Genomic DNA, 17,168 nt, shown 5'->3' on the forward strand with positions numbered 1-17,168 from the left:
CAAAAGTTCATGATCCAGCAGCTTTGCCGTTCAACTCATGTCAGTAGAACTGCAGACCGCTTCTTAAGAGCTCAACAGATCCAACGGCACCAGCTCAATTTGATAGAAAAGGGCTAAAAGTGGGCCAGAGGGAACAAGAGGAACAATCCCCATGACTAAGGAAGTGTCAAGCCAGAGTTGATTTACAGCACAGGCCGCCCATCTCACCTCACTGGGGTTATTGGCAATGGCAGGTGGGCAATTTAAAGTCTGGAGATTGAGGGATCGCTTTGTGAAAATGGGTGACTTAAGAGCTAGCAGAAACTATGTTAAACTCAGTATTTTCAAATCTCCAGCTGGAATAAACCATTAAGCAAAACCATGAAGCCAAAGCTAAACTCTTTAAATCCAGGCTCATGCTGAGCGCCTACTGTTACAAAAAGCATCTATAATAAGCCTTCAATCAAATTGCATTCTGTTCATTTAACAGGGATGTGCAAAAACAGCATGAGACATGATGCAAAGCCAAAGATGTCTCTCTGAATGTGAACAACTATAGCTGCAGTGCTTTGAAGGAGAGGAATTTAACTTTAGCAAGTGGGTTTTACTGTGCAAAGTCAAATCAAAATAATCTTAATATTAATAAATGCAGCCTTGCTGAGCATGCATAAGAGTTTTTTCAAAAACATTATAACCTGAATTTCATTCTTAAGTATAAACTAGTCAACCTATCAGCTCAACCTCAATCAGCTAGAAGATACTATGAATAGTCGACCATGACGACCAATCCCAACTATGTAAAAGAGAAAAATGAATAAAACCATTAGAGAGTCGAGAGACCAATTAGGAACTTCTGAAGCTGCGCCTGTCAGCCTTCTAAATGTAAAGTGCCAGCCAGTCTTTTTTTAAAAGCCTTGTCTTGCCTAAATAAATAAAATGATAAATAATAATCCTCCTCCCCACCAGCAGCTTGTGTTCACAGGCTGACATTAATGCCCGAGTCTCCATGCGGACGCAGCAGGACTTTGTAGTGACTGTAATTTTCCTTGTCAGTGTGAACATCCTCTGAGCCCTGATGGCTTTAATTAGTGGAGCAACACCAGCGGACGAAGACGTCCATGAGACAAGAACACCTGAGACCACCACAAGTCCAGCTTGGCACGTTTTATCGGTGCCCACAAGCGCTTCTGAGGGGAGAAGAGCAGAGTCCGGTTCAAACATGGGCGTCAATGAAATAAATAGTGGTTCTCTTTCGCAAATTAGGCCAGATTGTTATGTCAAATGCAGACCACATGAACCATACAACAGATGCTTGTTTTCAAAAGAGCCTTCAAATGAACCAAACTTTGACGTCAACCAAAAAGTGTGAAAGGACCCTAAAATGGTTGGTTGCCTTTCCAACAGCACACATTTCTTCAGTCCTGATCTAGTTGACTGTTTATTGGTTTACTGGGATTGAACTTTGTCTTTTACAGATTTTACCACAGTATGATCTCACACAGCTCATTAGATGAGGTAATGCTGCCAATGTGCAAGGAACAGGCACTCGGTACTGACAAAAATTTGAGAAATATGGAGAAAAAGAGAGGGAAGCAGTTTTCAGCAGATCTTTCCTTAAACAAGACTAAAAGTAAATGCCATTTGGAATAACATCTCTAACAATGGAATCCATTAGTACCTGTATGTCAAATTTAACTACAAACCAAACTACTGCAAGCTCAGCATTGTAGTTCTCCTATCCTGGTGGAAGCAGTATTTACAGATTACATCAGGCGAGTATAATGGCAATCATCTCACATCCACTCTCTAATAGCAAACCGCCACTTAAGCCCCTTTTACCACTGCATGTTGGTCCCGGAAATTTCAGTAGCCCCTCACTGCAGAACACAGATCCAGGGGGCGTGGTTGGATCCCCAACTAGAGGATGGAGATTGGTAGGTTAAGGGGTGGAGATGGGTGGGTTTAGGGATTAGGGGGTGGAGACGGGTAGGTTTAGGGGTGGAGAAGGGTGGGTTTAGGGATCAGGGGGTGGAGACGGGTAGGCTTAGGTATATCTAAGGTGGGAAGAGTTGGATCTGGATCCAACCACGCCCCCTGGATCTTGTGTTCTGCAGTGAGGACCATCTCGGAAATTTGCTGGAGTGCCTTCTGTGTGAACACAAACACGTTCAGGACCTAGTAACATTGCCGGGTTCAGTCCCGGAACGAGCTCTGTGTGAACAAAACCCGGAACCAATGCCGTAAAGGATGTGTCACAGTGATGACGTAGTTATTGCACGAGTGTTTTCAATAATACAACCCTGCAGTGCCAGAGGGGTTAGTCTGTGTTTTAAACGAGAGTGGTGTTCGCCTATGTATCAGACTTTGCTTTCATCTTTCTCTGCTGAAGTACACACTGCCAAATCTTCATACTTCCACAACAAGATCAACAGCACCCCAGACACACGTAATCTCTTCAAAATATTTAATTTCTCTCCTCTGTCCCCCTCCACCACCTCCCACCACTTCTATAACAGCGGATGATTTCGCCACATTCTTCACAGAAAAAAACAGAACAATCAGAAGTCAATTCTCGGCCCCACACACACAGGACCTTCAAACCAACCACACCCACTGCTAAAACTCCCATCTTCTCCTTCTGTCCCCTCACTGAGGCAGAAGTATCAAAACGTCTCCTCCCCAGCCATCCTACAACATGCCCTCTAGAGTCAATCCCCTCACACCTCCTCCAAGCAATCTCTCCTACACTCTTACCAGCACTCACACACATCATCAACACATCTCTCATTGTTTCTCTCACAGAACAATAAACTGGACGCTAACCAGACAGGTTTCAGGAGTGGCCATTCAACTGAGACTGCGCTACTGTCAGTCATTGAAGCCCTGCGGATTGCAAAAGCTGATTCCAAATCATCAGTTCTTAATCTACTAGATCTATCTGCTGCTTTTGACACTGTCAATCATCAGATCCTCCTGTCTGCCCTCTCATCACTGGGCATCACAGGGAATCCACTTCGCTGGATTGAATCCTATCTCACTGGTAGGTCTTTCAGGGTGGCTTGGGGAGAAAGGTATCAAAAGCCCATCAACTTGTCACTGGGGTTCCTCAGGGATCAGTTCTTTGACCCCTCCTCTTCCCCACACACACACAACATCACTGGGTCCCATCATACAGGCACATGGCTTCTCCTACCATTGCTATGCTAATGGAACACAGGTCTATCTTTCATTTCAACCAGATGACCCAACGGTAGCTGCACGGATCTCAGGCTGCCTGGCGGACATCTCGGCATGGATGAAAAAATATCACCTATAGTTCAACCTGGCAAAGACTGAGCTTCTTGTCTTCCCTGCCACTCCAACTACAGTATGATTTCTCCATCCAGCTAGGATCTTCTACAATTTCCCCATCAACTTAGGTCAGAATCTTGGTGTAAGCTTGACCAGCTGACCTTCAAAGATCACATTGCAAAGACTGCTCGATCTTGCAGGTTTGCATTGCACAACATCAGAAAGTTCAGGCCCTTTCTAATGGAGCATGCTGCACAACTTCTTGTCCAGGTCCTTGTCATTTCTATGCTGGACTACTGCAATGCTCTTCTGGCTGGACTTCCATCACAATCAAACCTCTACAAATGATTCAGAATGCAGCGGCATGACTGGTCTTCAACGAGCCCAAAAGAGCCCATTTTACACCTCTCTTTATCTCCTTGCACTGGCTACCGGTTGCGGCTCGCATCAAGTTCAAGACATTGATGCTTGCATATAGAACAGCCACAGGCTCAGCACCCGTCTACTTCCACTCACTACTACAAATCTACATCCCCTCCAGAAGTCTGAGATCCGCTAGTGAGCGACACCTAGTGGTACCATCGCAGAGAGGCACAAAATAATCTTCCAGAACATTCTCGTTCACCATTTCTGGCTGGTGGAATGATCTTCCCACCTCTATCCGGAATGCCGAATCCCTGACAATTTTCAAGCGACAGCTCTTTCGAAGCTACTTGACTTCTTCATCATTTTTTTTTTTAAAGTCTCTCTCTTTATTTATTCCTTCTCTTTCTAGCTTATACTTATGTTAAAAACTTGGTATTACAAGAACTTCCCGTGTCTGTTTGCCTCTTTAAGAAAAATCGCTTTATGTATAACCCAATTGTAAGTCGCTTTGGATAAAAGCGTCTGCAAAATGACTAAATGTAATGTAAATGTAAAAAAAATAACTAAAATGAAATAAACAGAAATGTGCGCAAACTGGACTAAAGCAGAGACCACAGAGCTCTTCAGTTTTCACGCTGAAGCTGAGATTGTTCGCCACCTCAGTGTAACGGTACGTGATGCGGTTGTGTATATGCAAATAAAAAAAGCAACAGCATGGTTTCTCGAGAGAGAAATCGCAGGTAATTAGTAAGCTCAAGTCTTTGCGAAAAAAAAAAAAAATTCCACCAAGTGCTGGATCACAACGGTAAGAGCAGGAGCAGAAGATTAGATTGGCCTTTCTACGATTTAGGTTACAAGCCTAGTGTTTTCGACTCGTACATTACGCGTCACATCTTGATGTCTCGTGTCATTACGGGACCTTTACGGGTTGTGTGTGAATGCACACACAGATTCCGGGAAATCACTGGCAGTGTGAATGAACCAAAGTCTAACGATATGGGAACAATTGCCGGGACACATTACCCGTGTATTTTCCAGAATCTCAGTGTGAAAGGGGCTTTAGACATTCAGAACAGTCCAATAGTGTGTTACTTTGACCTGCTGGGATGAAAACCATGCAAGGGCCTGTTAAAAGATTAATCCACCTACATAAAGTAGAAAAATAAACCCATCAAGGTGATCACAACAGCCCAAAAAGTTGTAGTTTAACCACCAGCTATGAAAGACTCCTCTCAAGAGCTGTAGTGTTTGGTTAATGATCGTCAGAGACACTGAGGAACATTTCAAACTAGAGTTGCTCAAAAATAACTACAGTAACATTTCAGTTTAAATGATCATTTTTAAATAAAACTTTACCTTCTTGATTTACAGCATCAAAATTTTTTAAACATCCACTTTTAAACATTAAATCCATAAAAAAAATAATAATAATAATCTACCATAATAATCTACCAGCAATAAATCTACCGTATCAGCTGTACGCAAAATGTGAAATGACTCAATGTTTGGTCCATGTCCTGATTTTTAAGTTTCTTAAAAGTTAACATTTATAAAAACTGTCACCTAGTGATATATAATCTATACCAGCAAGGAAACAAGCCCAAACCGGCTGTTTTATAACGCATGGCTACGTCAGCATTCATATGCTTTAATGCCTTAAATAGGACAGGTGATTGGAAAAAAGCTCCGACGACCAAACTGATAAGCAAAGCTGTGGGAAAAGATAAATTTAAAACCAAGAGAAGATGATGAATCATGGAATTATGTTCTCTCTCCACCTCCCTGGTTAATAACGGGGTGAGGCTGAGTTCATTTGTTAATCATCTGCACAAATGCACATAGCAATGAGACGGCTCAGTCGGGTCAGCCTGCGGGTCAGGATATGTGCGGCGTACAGGAACAACATCAAGGTCTCTCTCTCTCTCCATGTAGTATTTGCTTTCCCTAGAGCAATTCTGTGAGGTCCTAGACAGAGGCTGCATTAGTTTGTGTGAATCATTGTGGATTGAGATGCCAGGACTCCTGTCTGAAGGTTATTACATTGAAGCTTTTCACTTATTTTTTATATGTGCACAAGAACAAAAGTATCTAGTCAATGTACGAGACTTATGCATAACCAAAAGTAATGAACTCAGAAGTAACAATAAAAATGAATTTAAATAAATTATTGCATTTTCAGTACCTCTATAGTGAGGTGAAACTATAACTATAAACTATAACTATAAACATAACTATAAACTCACTATAAAATAAATAATAAAGTGAAAAACAATAATACTACAGTACCTACATCGAACAGTTGATCGTAATATTTCTAATATAGAGCACCAGAGTTTTTCCCCATGCAAACTTGCTGCTGCCAGGCCACAAGCTCTGAATCAATGCAGCAGGAGCCGCAGGGACGTGTTCTTTCTGTCATGCCTGTAACCCAGGTCAACTAATGACTCCTTAATTCAGCACTTCCTGCACAACAAGCCAAAGTGCTCAGCAGGACGAGAGAGGAAAAAAATTGTGAAAGGACATACTGAAGGAATGAGAGGCTGCTCTTCACTGGCGAGACTCGACTATGAAAAAGACATTAATGGACTTTTGCAAGGTTTTTCTGCTGATATATCGCAGCTTACTTGCTGAAATAACATGTACATCACCAGAGGTTTAGCTGAGGCAGATGCTCTGCAGAACTGAGTCAGACTGATGCAAGATGGAGACTACAAGGGCCCAAGCTTGCAAGGGAAAGGACGTGCCTGCAGCGGGTCAGCTCTGGGGATGACAGGAGCACACTTCTGCTGACAAAAAACAGCCATGAATCCCCTTTACAAATTTATTGACAGAATATATGAATGATAGGTATAGGACTGGGTATAAAAAAAAAAAAAAACAGGTTGACTTTTTCTGAAACAAAAAAAAAAATTAACTAAATAAATAAATACACAACGAACAGTCAGATTCATAAATAAATGACACTTGTCTGCAGTTCCTTTTTAGCTAATCAAAAACAGTGCAACTTGTGTAGTCCCAATCACATACAAATGAGCTGATACTTTAAATAAATCATTCATAAAGACTCATGATCTCAAAAGTCACTATCTGAATCAAGAACATGTAACTCTTATGATTCATCCAAGACTCACAAAATCAGAAGTTACCATTTGAAAAACAAACATGTGACTCTTGCATGTTGATTATTTGAATCAATCATTCAAAAAGACTCAAAAAACACTCAATTTACCACCCAAGTACAAGTGACTTTCTAACAAGTCACTACTTGGAATTTAGCATTCAAAAACCTCACCAGCTCAAAAGTTACCATTTGAATCAAGAAAAAGTGCATCTCCTGAGCCGATCCTTTGTATAAATAGATCTAAAAGACTTACAAACACAGAAGTTACTGTTTGAATCAGTTTGACGGATCTTTCACTAAACAGATCAGAGTGATTACTGAATCAAAGTTATTAATTCTAGAATGAAATACTTTAATACAATTTTTTTTTTTTTTTAAAGCAAGCTAGAAAGTTCATATCTGAAAAATGCCTCAAAGAATTGGAATCAGAATTAAAATCAAACCGAATCATTGAATCAAACTGATAATCTGTGAATGGAAATAGTATAGAAAACCTACTTAAATTCATCTTAATACCTTTGAAACCTATTAATTCACACTACAATCTGGTGCAACAAGTCAAACAGAAGCCAAAAGTGACCAACAGAATATTTTGTTGTGGTCATGGCTGGTTGGTGAAATCTTGAATGAGATTGTTAAACCAATTTAGACATGATAAGACTCTCAATCTATTTAAGGGTCTTATCTTCAAGTGGGGCTGATCTCCTGCTGGGCCTGCAGTTCCGATGAAATTCCAGCACAACCAAAAGATCTTCACTTATCATTTAAAGATTAGCATAACATCTGCCACCTCTCTCAGAGAGCTCTGCTATCAGTGAACCGAGACAGTTTGTGAACTACACTAACCAGAAGTTCTCTCTGTAACAGCTTGGATTTCTGCGGTCTAATAAAGCAGAGATAAATCTGTCAGACCCCAAGACTTTTCCAACCACGCCTCTCAACAGAGCTGGATTTACAGGTCTCCAGATCTCCTCGTTACCAAAAAAACATCTTCTCGGACATGACGACAACGTCTAGTCCTACTTCACAAGGTTCATCCGGGGCGGACATGGTTGACTAACCAAGACAGCTGGTGTGGTCCATTTGATGGACCGCAGTGGACTTTTAAAAGAACAAAAACACATATATGAAGTCTCCACATGGTTCAGCAGCAGAAAAAAAAAAAGGAGAGCTCTGCCCTTCTTCCTTCAACATCCTGACAAATGAAGCACAGTTCTGACAGATATTCACTAGAGGAAGAGCCAGCCCATTTGCTGAGAGACCATTAACCACAGCAGCTTGTAATGCCATTAGCTCAGTGTGCTTTGTTAAACAGAGAGACATCCTCGTCCAGGTCATATAAGACAGATTCACAGCTGTGTTGGACCGCTGCCCCTGAGATGATCTGGCAAAAGACAGACAACCGGTTTCAGCTGAGTACTTAAGATATCAACATAACGATTCTCAGATATTATCAAACATCACTGCCGGACTGCAAAACTGAAAGCCTTTACCCAAAAGCTCTTTTATTTCATAAATTAAACAGTAGACATCAAAATTGTTATTTTAACAAAAAAATGCTTCAAATGATGTTACGTGAGTTTAAGAAAATGAGTAAAATACTATTAAAATAGAACAGATGGTTCTGACTTTTGTGTTTTTCCAAATGTCATGCACAAAGAAATGAAATAAATGAAACGGGTTCAATTTTGATTGTATGCTGATTTTTAAGAACCTATCCAGATACTTGGTTAAAAATCACACAGTGAATGACAACGGAAATGTCAGGTAGTTATGCAGAAAGCCCAACATTACTTGACCTGACAGCTGTCTCGAGAGCAAAAATGTCAACAATTATTAAACAGTTTTAAAGAAACGCTTTTGAGACACTTGTCTTAAACCTGATGACAGTGTTTCCGATAAAGGGCCTGTTTCACATCAGTGTCCGTAATGAATTCCAGATGCAAGTTGTCATCTCTCATGGACTCATGTCCTTCGTCTCACACCCACCCCTCCGATTATTGAAGGCGTTAGTGCTCAGTAGGAGTAGCACAGCGGAACGAAAGCATCTTTCTAAGTAAATATTTGATGATGGTGATCATCGCATGACTACATACTGACAACTGTGTAAAATTATATCAGAAACTTCCTGTAAACACACAAACCACAACCTTTTAATAACACATGAATCACCAGAAAGCACAGAACAGGAACAAAATTTGAATATCATACATGTAGGCGTGTACAATTTGACGATTTTTGATCGTGGATGATAAAAATGTCTCCTCAATCTGCTTTTGAAGAAATATCACAGTATTACATACATACCACATACATTCACATCAGTGTTAACTCAGCGGTAGAGTTACTCTCACAGGACACTGCACTTGTGCCATCACAAAAGTACATTATTTGCATGTGTTTTAAAGCCTTGCCAGTTAAACATTTCATTCACGTGCTGTTCTGATGTGCGATTTATCTGAGCGCGTACACCTGAAGCACGTGCGCCTAAAAACCCTGTCAAACATCACCTGATTAAGTTACTGGGCTAAGTTATCTTTTGCACTAATACTGTCAAAACACACAAGGTTTACATATAGAATCAGTTGGTTATGTCAAAAATGAAAGTAAACGGATGTAATACGGATGTGTGCAGCTCTTAAAGGGACCATACTAAACATGCTGCCGACTGTCATTAAATGGATAGTTCACCCTAAAATTTCATTTCTGTCATTATTTACTCACTCACTTGTTGTCCCAAACCTGTATTAATTTCTCTCTTGTGCTAAACACAAAAGAAGATATTTTGAAAAATGTGGGCAACCAAACATTTGCTGGTCCACATTGAATTTGATAGTATTAAAAAAAAATACTATGGATGTCACTGTGGACCAGCAACTGTTTGGTTTTCCATGTTCTTTAAAATAGCATTTATGGTCAACAGAAGAAAGACATTCATTCTGACTTAAAACAACTTTTGAGTGAGCGAATGATGGTATAAAAATAAAACTTTATTTTTGGGTGAATTATTCCTTTTATGTTAATAAAACACCAAAAAAAAGAGAGAAAAATCACTCAATACGCTTGACTGAAAAACTTTAAGATAGTTGCTTTAATAGGAATCAATCTATACCTATCGTGTTCTATTTGTTCATTCAGTTTCTTGAATGCTCCTGCTAAATACACCAATTGCACCTGAAAATAAGACACTGTTTGTTTTATTTGTATGTGTATTCGTAATGTGTATCTTTGTTCTCAACAAAGATAAAATTATAATAAAGATATTTATTTTCACCCACTTTGACTTAAATATCTGCCATTCTTTTTTAGATTTTGTTACCTTGAAAGGCTTTGTCTTTATAATAGGGAAATTAATTTGGCTGTAATGCTCAGACAACTTGTAAAATAGAAAAACCAACATGACAAAGAATCGTGATAAAACCGTGAGTCGCGATATGATATTTTTGCCATATCGCCCACCCCTACATACCTGCATCTGTTGTTCAATAACACAATGTCCGCTCTTTCATTTTCAGTCCACATTGGTGAAGGAATTAACAGATATGTAATTGAGCAGGTAGGCTTTATTTATCACCTCACAACTGCTGTGATACAAATCAAAAATGGCAAATACTTAACCGCGATGACAGGTGCATTAATAAATGGGAGGACCAAGGTATAGGCCATGACAGTCGCATAACAGTAGCATTGTAACCGGAGCGATCACGTGGGTGCCGCACCATTTACTGTCTCCTGAGCTGGAGTAATTTACCCCGGTCCTGAAATCTTCCAACAAGGCCACTGGGCCTGATGAGAACTGCCCTTTCAGCTCAAACTGGCAGTAAATTGAGGGGAGGAAATAGTAACGGGCAGTTAAATAAAATCCGGCAGTTAAGTGGCAGAAGATTTAAATGCCTGACCGATCACAGAGTGGGAGTTTTTTCCCCCCTGACACTTGCAATTCAGCCATGAGTCATGAGAGGGAACAAGGATCCCTCCCATAAAATCCTGTTGAAGACATACCATACCATTATAGCTGAAAAAAAAAAAAAAAAAAAAAAACACCAACCTGTGGTGTGACAGGACAAGGGATAATCAGACAAGAAAATGACACACTCCAGAATAAAGTCAACGTGAAATCATGGGCGTTACGTCATGTAAATGCAGCCATAAAACAAGGTGTAGCTGTCTAGGTGGTTCTTGGAAAGGTCACATATAAATCTATTTCGATGTCTTTTTCAATCAAAATATCATCTAGAAATAAACTACATGTAATCATATGAACAACCAGTCTGTACGTCAAAGTAATTAAAGGTTCACAAAGCTTTAAATACACAAAACTTGCTTTGTTTTGAGACTGACATCACTTTAAAGTAATGACATCTTGCAGTTCAGTAAATGAGTCCGTTTCAGTGACTGCTTTGATGGATTCAATGAGTTAATTCAGTGAAGGACTCATCAGAATGATTCCAGTTTGAGTCTTTTGGAAGATTCATTAAGAGATAAAAGTTTAATCCTCAGCAATAGGGATTTTAACCAACCCTTAAAGATTATGTGACGCTGAATAATTTGCATCAGCTTTCCATCACAGGAATAGAAGATATTTTAAGTTATACTCCGATGGAAATGCGTTATCTTAAACTATAATATTGCACAGCTATTTTACTTTATTTTTGATCAGTGAATGCATTAAAGGTTTAATTATTAAGAGACTCAAATATGAACATTTTAACTTATAGATAGCAATGCGAGCCTTAGCTAGCACTAAAACACATTTAGATTGTCCCACCAAAATTCACCCCCAAATACCAACTAGAGAGGACTGTGCCAAAAATGTTGCTGTCTATCTAAATGGTGCACAGCGAGAATAGCTGGGCCTGACAGAAACCACTGATTGTTTTTCACAAGACACCATTCAGCCTCTGTCTAAAAGTCTGAGCAAGCGACAGCCAACTGGGACAAACACTCTCTATCCTAACCGTAAAGACAAGCCAGGCACAAAAACGTGCTTTCTAAACCAAGCTTCACTGGTGGAATACATCACAGTCTCAGGGTCTGGGTGGTAAAAAAAAATAAATGCTTTTGAACTTTCTATTCCTCAAAGAATCCTATAGAATTCTATAACTGTTTTTAACGTTGATAATAATAAGAAATGCTACCAAATCAGCATATTAGAATGATATCCAGAGGATCATGTGACATTGAAGACTCGAGTAATGATGCAGAATATTCAGCTAAATTCAATTTCAAAATATATTAAAATAGAAAACAGTAATTTAACATAAAACAGTAATGATCTTTCACAATATTACTGCTTTTAAGGTATTTTTAATCAGATAAATGCAGCTCGTGTAAGCATAAGAGACTTCTTAGTCAGAAATTTTCAAAACAGTGCATGTGTGTGCATGCAAACAACAGTATCAGGTTCAGCTTTTGACAAACACACACACACCAAGGCCTCTAAATTATGTAACAGCACACAGTCCAATTACATCTGCCTTGAGCAGACTGGTACATTAGGGGAAAGAAATTTGCTGACAATTAATGATTAATGATTAATCATTAGATAAAATGATTAGTTTTCCCATCCCCTCAAATCCATATTTGCATTCTGAAGCCTTGTTTAAGCAAACATTTACACTCAGTATGAGACTAAACAGTGAAATTTTGCAAGGAGGTGTAACTCTAGCCGTGTTTAAACTTTCATTACGGCCACACACTGGCACGATGAGCTACTCGTACAGTAAATGGACGTGATGACTAAAGAGGGGAATTCAACCCACACACAGAGGGTGTGCCTGCCGTTCACTTTAAATAGTTTATAAACAAACACCACTCTTCATAAATGCATGTCAACAGCAAAACCGATCCGACACCTCCTTCCCTGCTTGTCCATGGAAGCCAGACTGCTCGTCCCATATGGAAGTGATTTTTTCGAGCAGGATTTCCCCCAAGGTTCACGCCAAGCACTACGCCACCCACCAGAACCAGACAGCATACAGAGGCCCATCAGATACACAGCCGTCCGAAAGTCAACCACATTGCCACACCTACGGCTACCACCACCCACCAACCCAGTCCGCAAAACCACCCAGACGGCCCGCAAACCTCGTCTGTCCCTGCATCTGTAGCCCGAGACAGCACCCACATCATGCTTTTAACATCCATATGTGTGATTTCAGATTGGGCATAGCAGGTTTCGTAAACAGAAACAGATGAAGTGAAGACATCTGTGCAGGGAGGAGCTGCCTTTCATGTCAAAAGACGTACTATGGGGCCGAAATCCCTGTCTAGTTCAATAAACATCTGAGGGGCGGTGTTGTGCTTGGAAACTCTCTCCTGCAGAGGTCATCTCCCATACATGCATTGTCTACTTGTTACAATATTATTGCTCTCTGTAGGTAATGTCCCAACCACCCCCACGGGGCCCTAGTGGGGTGGAGAGCCACAACGGAAAGGCCCGGACGACTGCCAAAGAAAGCACTTGCTCCGCTCAGGTACAGCCGTTACAATGCTGAGAAAAAGACGTGCAAATTCAGGCTGGATTTAGGCTTAAAAAAATGTTAATGGACTAAAACACAAGACTGTTTATTGTACGGGCTGCACGATACATCATTTCAGCATTGATATCAGCGCAGGATGTGCATAGTATACTGTGTTTAGTATACTGATCATTATATTATTTATAATTATTTTCTTGCGCCACAACCGTTAGAGTCTGTCTACACTGGACGCGACAAAGCAACCATCGCAAATCATTTGAACTTTGTGTCAGCACGTCATAGAAAGAAAGAGGTATTTACTGTCGGGGATTTGTCGTGCCGCGCCGCATCCAGTGTAAACAGCACTGATTATAATGGGTTCTATTGTATTTTGTACCGCCCCTCGCGTCTGATGTAGACACAATGAGAGCCACGTAGATTGTCATCACTGTCCTCATTTTTAACTAGCAAATAGCCTTTAGTTTACACAACATACCAGTGTTTCCCCCAGGCTTACGGCTTGGGGGGGGGGGGTGCCATTTTTTTTTTTTTTTCTGGACTCCTTTTTAATGGTTAAAATCAATTTTCTTAATCAAAAGCATGTCTAATGAATTAAAATAATGCAGCTCAAACAATTTAACATCAATTTATTAAAAGGTTTTTAAAAATTACATGTTTAGGGCCCTATCAAATGTTTTATTTTTTCCAACCTTATGTTTTATTGTTACCAAATTCTGTTTTAGAATGTCTAATTATTTAAAAGCATAAAAACAAGTTTAATTTATTCTTACAATAGCCTTAGAATTTCTGAGCAAAAAAAATCATATTTTAAGTAATGAAAATTTTATTATTTATATATAAAAATGTAATTTAATATTACAATTAAAACATTAAATAAATATTGTATGAATATTCCTATTATGGCTATAATGAACAATCTATATTTCGCAAGGGCAGGTTTAACCAAACTTTTATTTTGACAGGTTGCCGTGAATACCTTTACATTTCTGTGTGTATATGATATGAGGATAGATTTACAAAAATTAAACAGTTAATTGCTCATGAAGTGACTCTCAGAGCCGCTCTGGAGATGTGGTCCATGTATTTATGTGGTCATGGTGAGACGGCAGATGTTAATATCACCATAAGCGTTACGCACGCTTCAGTACAAGTACCAAACCACGCGGCCTGCGCCATTCATTAACACAGAGACACGCAGAATTCATATTTAAATAGTCGTTATATGGCTTAATATTTACAAATACTAGTGGGAATGTGTTCACTTGTGCGTGCGTGTGTGTGTGCGTGCATCGGAACGGTACTCCGCTGTGCGCAATACAGAGAGCGCGACCATGTAACGTAGAGACCGAATTGACATGCGTCATGTAAATAAGATCAATAACATAAGGCTATTTAATTTGTGTAATAAAAGAGGTATAAAAAAGGTACAGACCTGTTCTATAGAAAAGGTAACATTAAATGATTTCTGTTGTGATCTGGCGCTATAGAGAAAATGTAATTAAATAAAATTACCTCGACCTTCAAGGGGGGCGGGGGGTGCCGTTGGGAGGGAGGGCCGCCCCCCTAAACATAATGGCAGGGGAAACACTGCAGACTGCTAAAACCACAATTTGCTACTTGTAATTGCTAGTTCCAATAACAATTGGACTGGATTGTAGATCGAGTTTGTAGGCCAGGGCTATTGGAGAGACGACAAAAAGCACTTCATGTACTTTTTTAAAAGAGTATACTTTTGTATACTTTTTTCCAATGTTATAAGTTAACACACTTAAATTACTAAATTAAAAAACTAAAAGTCAAAAAGATTTCTTTAAAATAAAAAACATGTTCTTTAGTATTTTTACTGCGAACTGAGATGCTCTGAGATACTGAAAACACAAGATCATGATCTGCTCATGTGTAACACAACACACTGCCACGCTTTGCTCTGAAATACACAGAACATGCATTTAATTTAACAGCAGCCATACCAAAGCTGGTTTTTATTTCGACTAATAGTGCAGGCCTACAAAAAGTTGTCAACGGAAACACAAAACATTTTTCCCACTGAGATCCTGAAAGCATTTAAAAGCCAAATGAGGCGATTTGGGAAACAGAACATCCTCTCTGAGCGCTGTGGTTCTTCCAGGCTAGTCTGAACCATCAGTCATTAGGCGTTTCCTGGGCTGTGATTTAACAGAGCACTTTCAGACAGTGAGTAGCTGACAGGGCCGTCCCCGTTCTCTGTCCCATGAGAGCAGGAGGCCCTTTCTGCTGTGGTTCAACTCTCATTCCAGTGTTATCTTAAGGCCAGCACACACACTCACAGGATGGCTGTGCTTATCTCCTCTGTCCAACACAAACAGAGAGCTGACGCTGTGGTCATTTTCCCTCAACCCTTCTCAGCAGCAGAGCTCGGCACCCATAATTCAGCAGAGATTACAAGTGCTGAGGTCTAAGCATGTTTTTTTTTCTTTTTCTCATATGCATGGCCACACTGAATTGGTAGAGGTTTTTCTGCACTCATTTTGAGGAAAATCCTGTAGAATACCATGAAAGGGATTTAAATATGATAAAGTAATTAAACATAACAATACTATTCTCTTATTATTAGCTGAAAGTATTCTCAAAATAGGCACTACATTTAATACAATTTATTACATATTTAAAATTATACAAACCAATACTAGACAAAATACTGAGTAGGGCCTATACAATATTAAATACATCCATCTGCTGCTGGATGAAGCTCTAGGATCAGCTATCAAATTTGCACAACAAAGAATATTTTCAGTGCAACATGCATTACAACAACAGTGATATCAGCCAGTACGATACGATAGCCTAATTGTGCTTTATTTTCTTTATTTTGCCCTCAAAATAAATTGCGCTCAGTAATAGTGCAGCAACTGTGCCGTACCATGAACCTTTCAACAAGCTGTAATGATGTCATAGCCACACATTCTATGATGCAACATTCCTTAGTCCAACCAAATGTAAAGTTCTATTGTGCTGAACTATGGACAGGAACACTACAACTCACAGTTTCCAAGATAATATACAATCACAATCGTACGGGGAGCGTAAATGAACCCACACAATGGATAGTGAATGCACACCCTATTTCGACCGAGTGAGGATGTTTAAACCTAATGAGTTTGAGCACACAGAAAATAAAACAGGCCCTGAGTGTCACTGAACGAGCTCAAAGTGTGGAACATTTCAAAACAATGAAAAGGGGCCAATGTGTGCCTCAAACATGGAATTTCCACTTGCTTAGTTTTCCTTAATTATGTGAGAAAAAGGTTTATTCCCATCGACCTACTTATTTGACATTACGACTAATCTCCCCAACATTTAATTTTACTTTAATTATATTTGGATTAAATTTTAATCAGTATAAAAATATCTCTATCAAGGACAAGACAGCACAGTGAGCAGACAATATTACAAAATCATATATTGAAAAATAGCTTATGAATCAATGAAATAAGAAAAAATAGGTTAAATTAATTTTTTTAGCTTCATTTTATATAACTAAAATATTTTTTTATAAAATATCATACTTTTTATACTATAAAGTGTTATTTTTACATAATTATAAGTTATAAGCTATTTGTTTCCTATTTGTATTTATAAAAGTGAAGGAAAAATATAGTGACATGATATGAGTACTTTCTCTAACTGCTGGTACTAAAAAAAAAAAAAAAAAAAATGCAGAAAACAAGACCAGGCCTCAAGAACGGTCCAGAGCACTTGGACAAGACGTTCCAGCATGCTCGCCAACTGAAAGAGAGTTTCACGCTCATGGGAGGACACACGCATAGTGTAACAACAAATGATACATTCCAAAATGTGCAAGATGCCACAAAATATTTGGCTAAGCTTTGAGGAACATTTGCACTTTAGAAATAGACTTTAAGAGGGTGTGATAGGTCAGATTTCTCAAC

The 17,168-nt window shown here is 39.3% G+C and overlaps 1 pseudogene; it reads right to left on the reverse strand.

Annotated features, from left to right (window-relative positions):
• LOC109052626 overlaps positions 1 to 17,168 on the reverse strand; it is a 110,101-nt pseudogene that overhangs the window by 83,009 nt on the left and 9,924 nt on the right.

The sequence above is a fragment of the Cyprinus carpio genome, chromosome B20 (assembly GCF_018340385.1).
Source record: "Cyprinus carpio isolate SPL01 chromosome B20, ASM1834038v1, whole genome shotgun sequence".
Taxonomy (NCBI): Eukaryota; Metazoa; Chordata; class Actinopteri; order Cypriniformes; family Cyprinidae; genus Cyprinus; species Cyprinus carpio.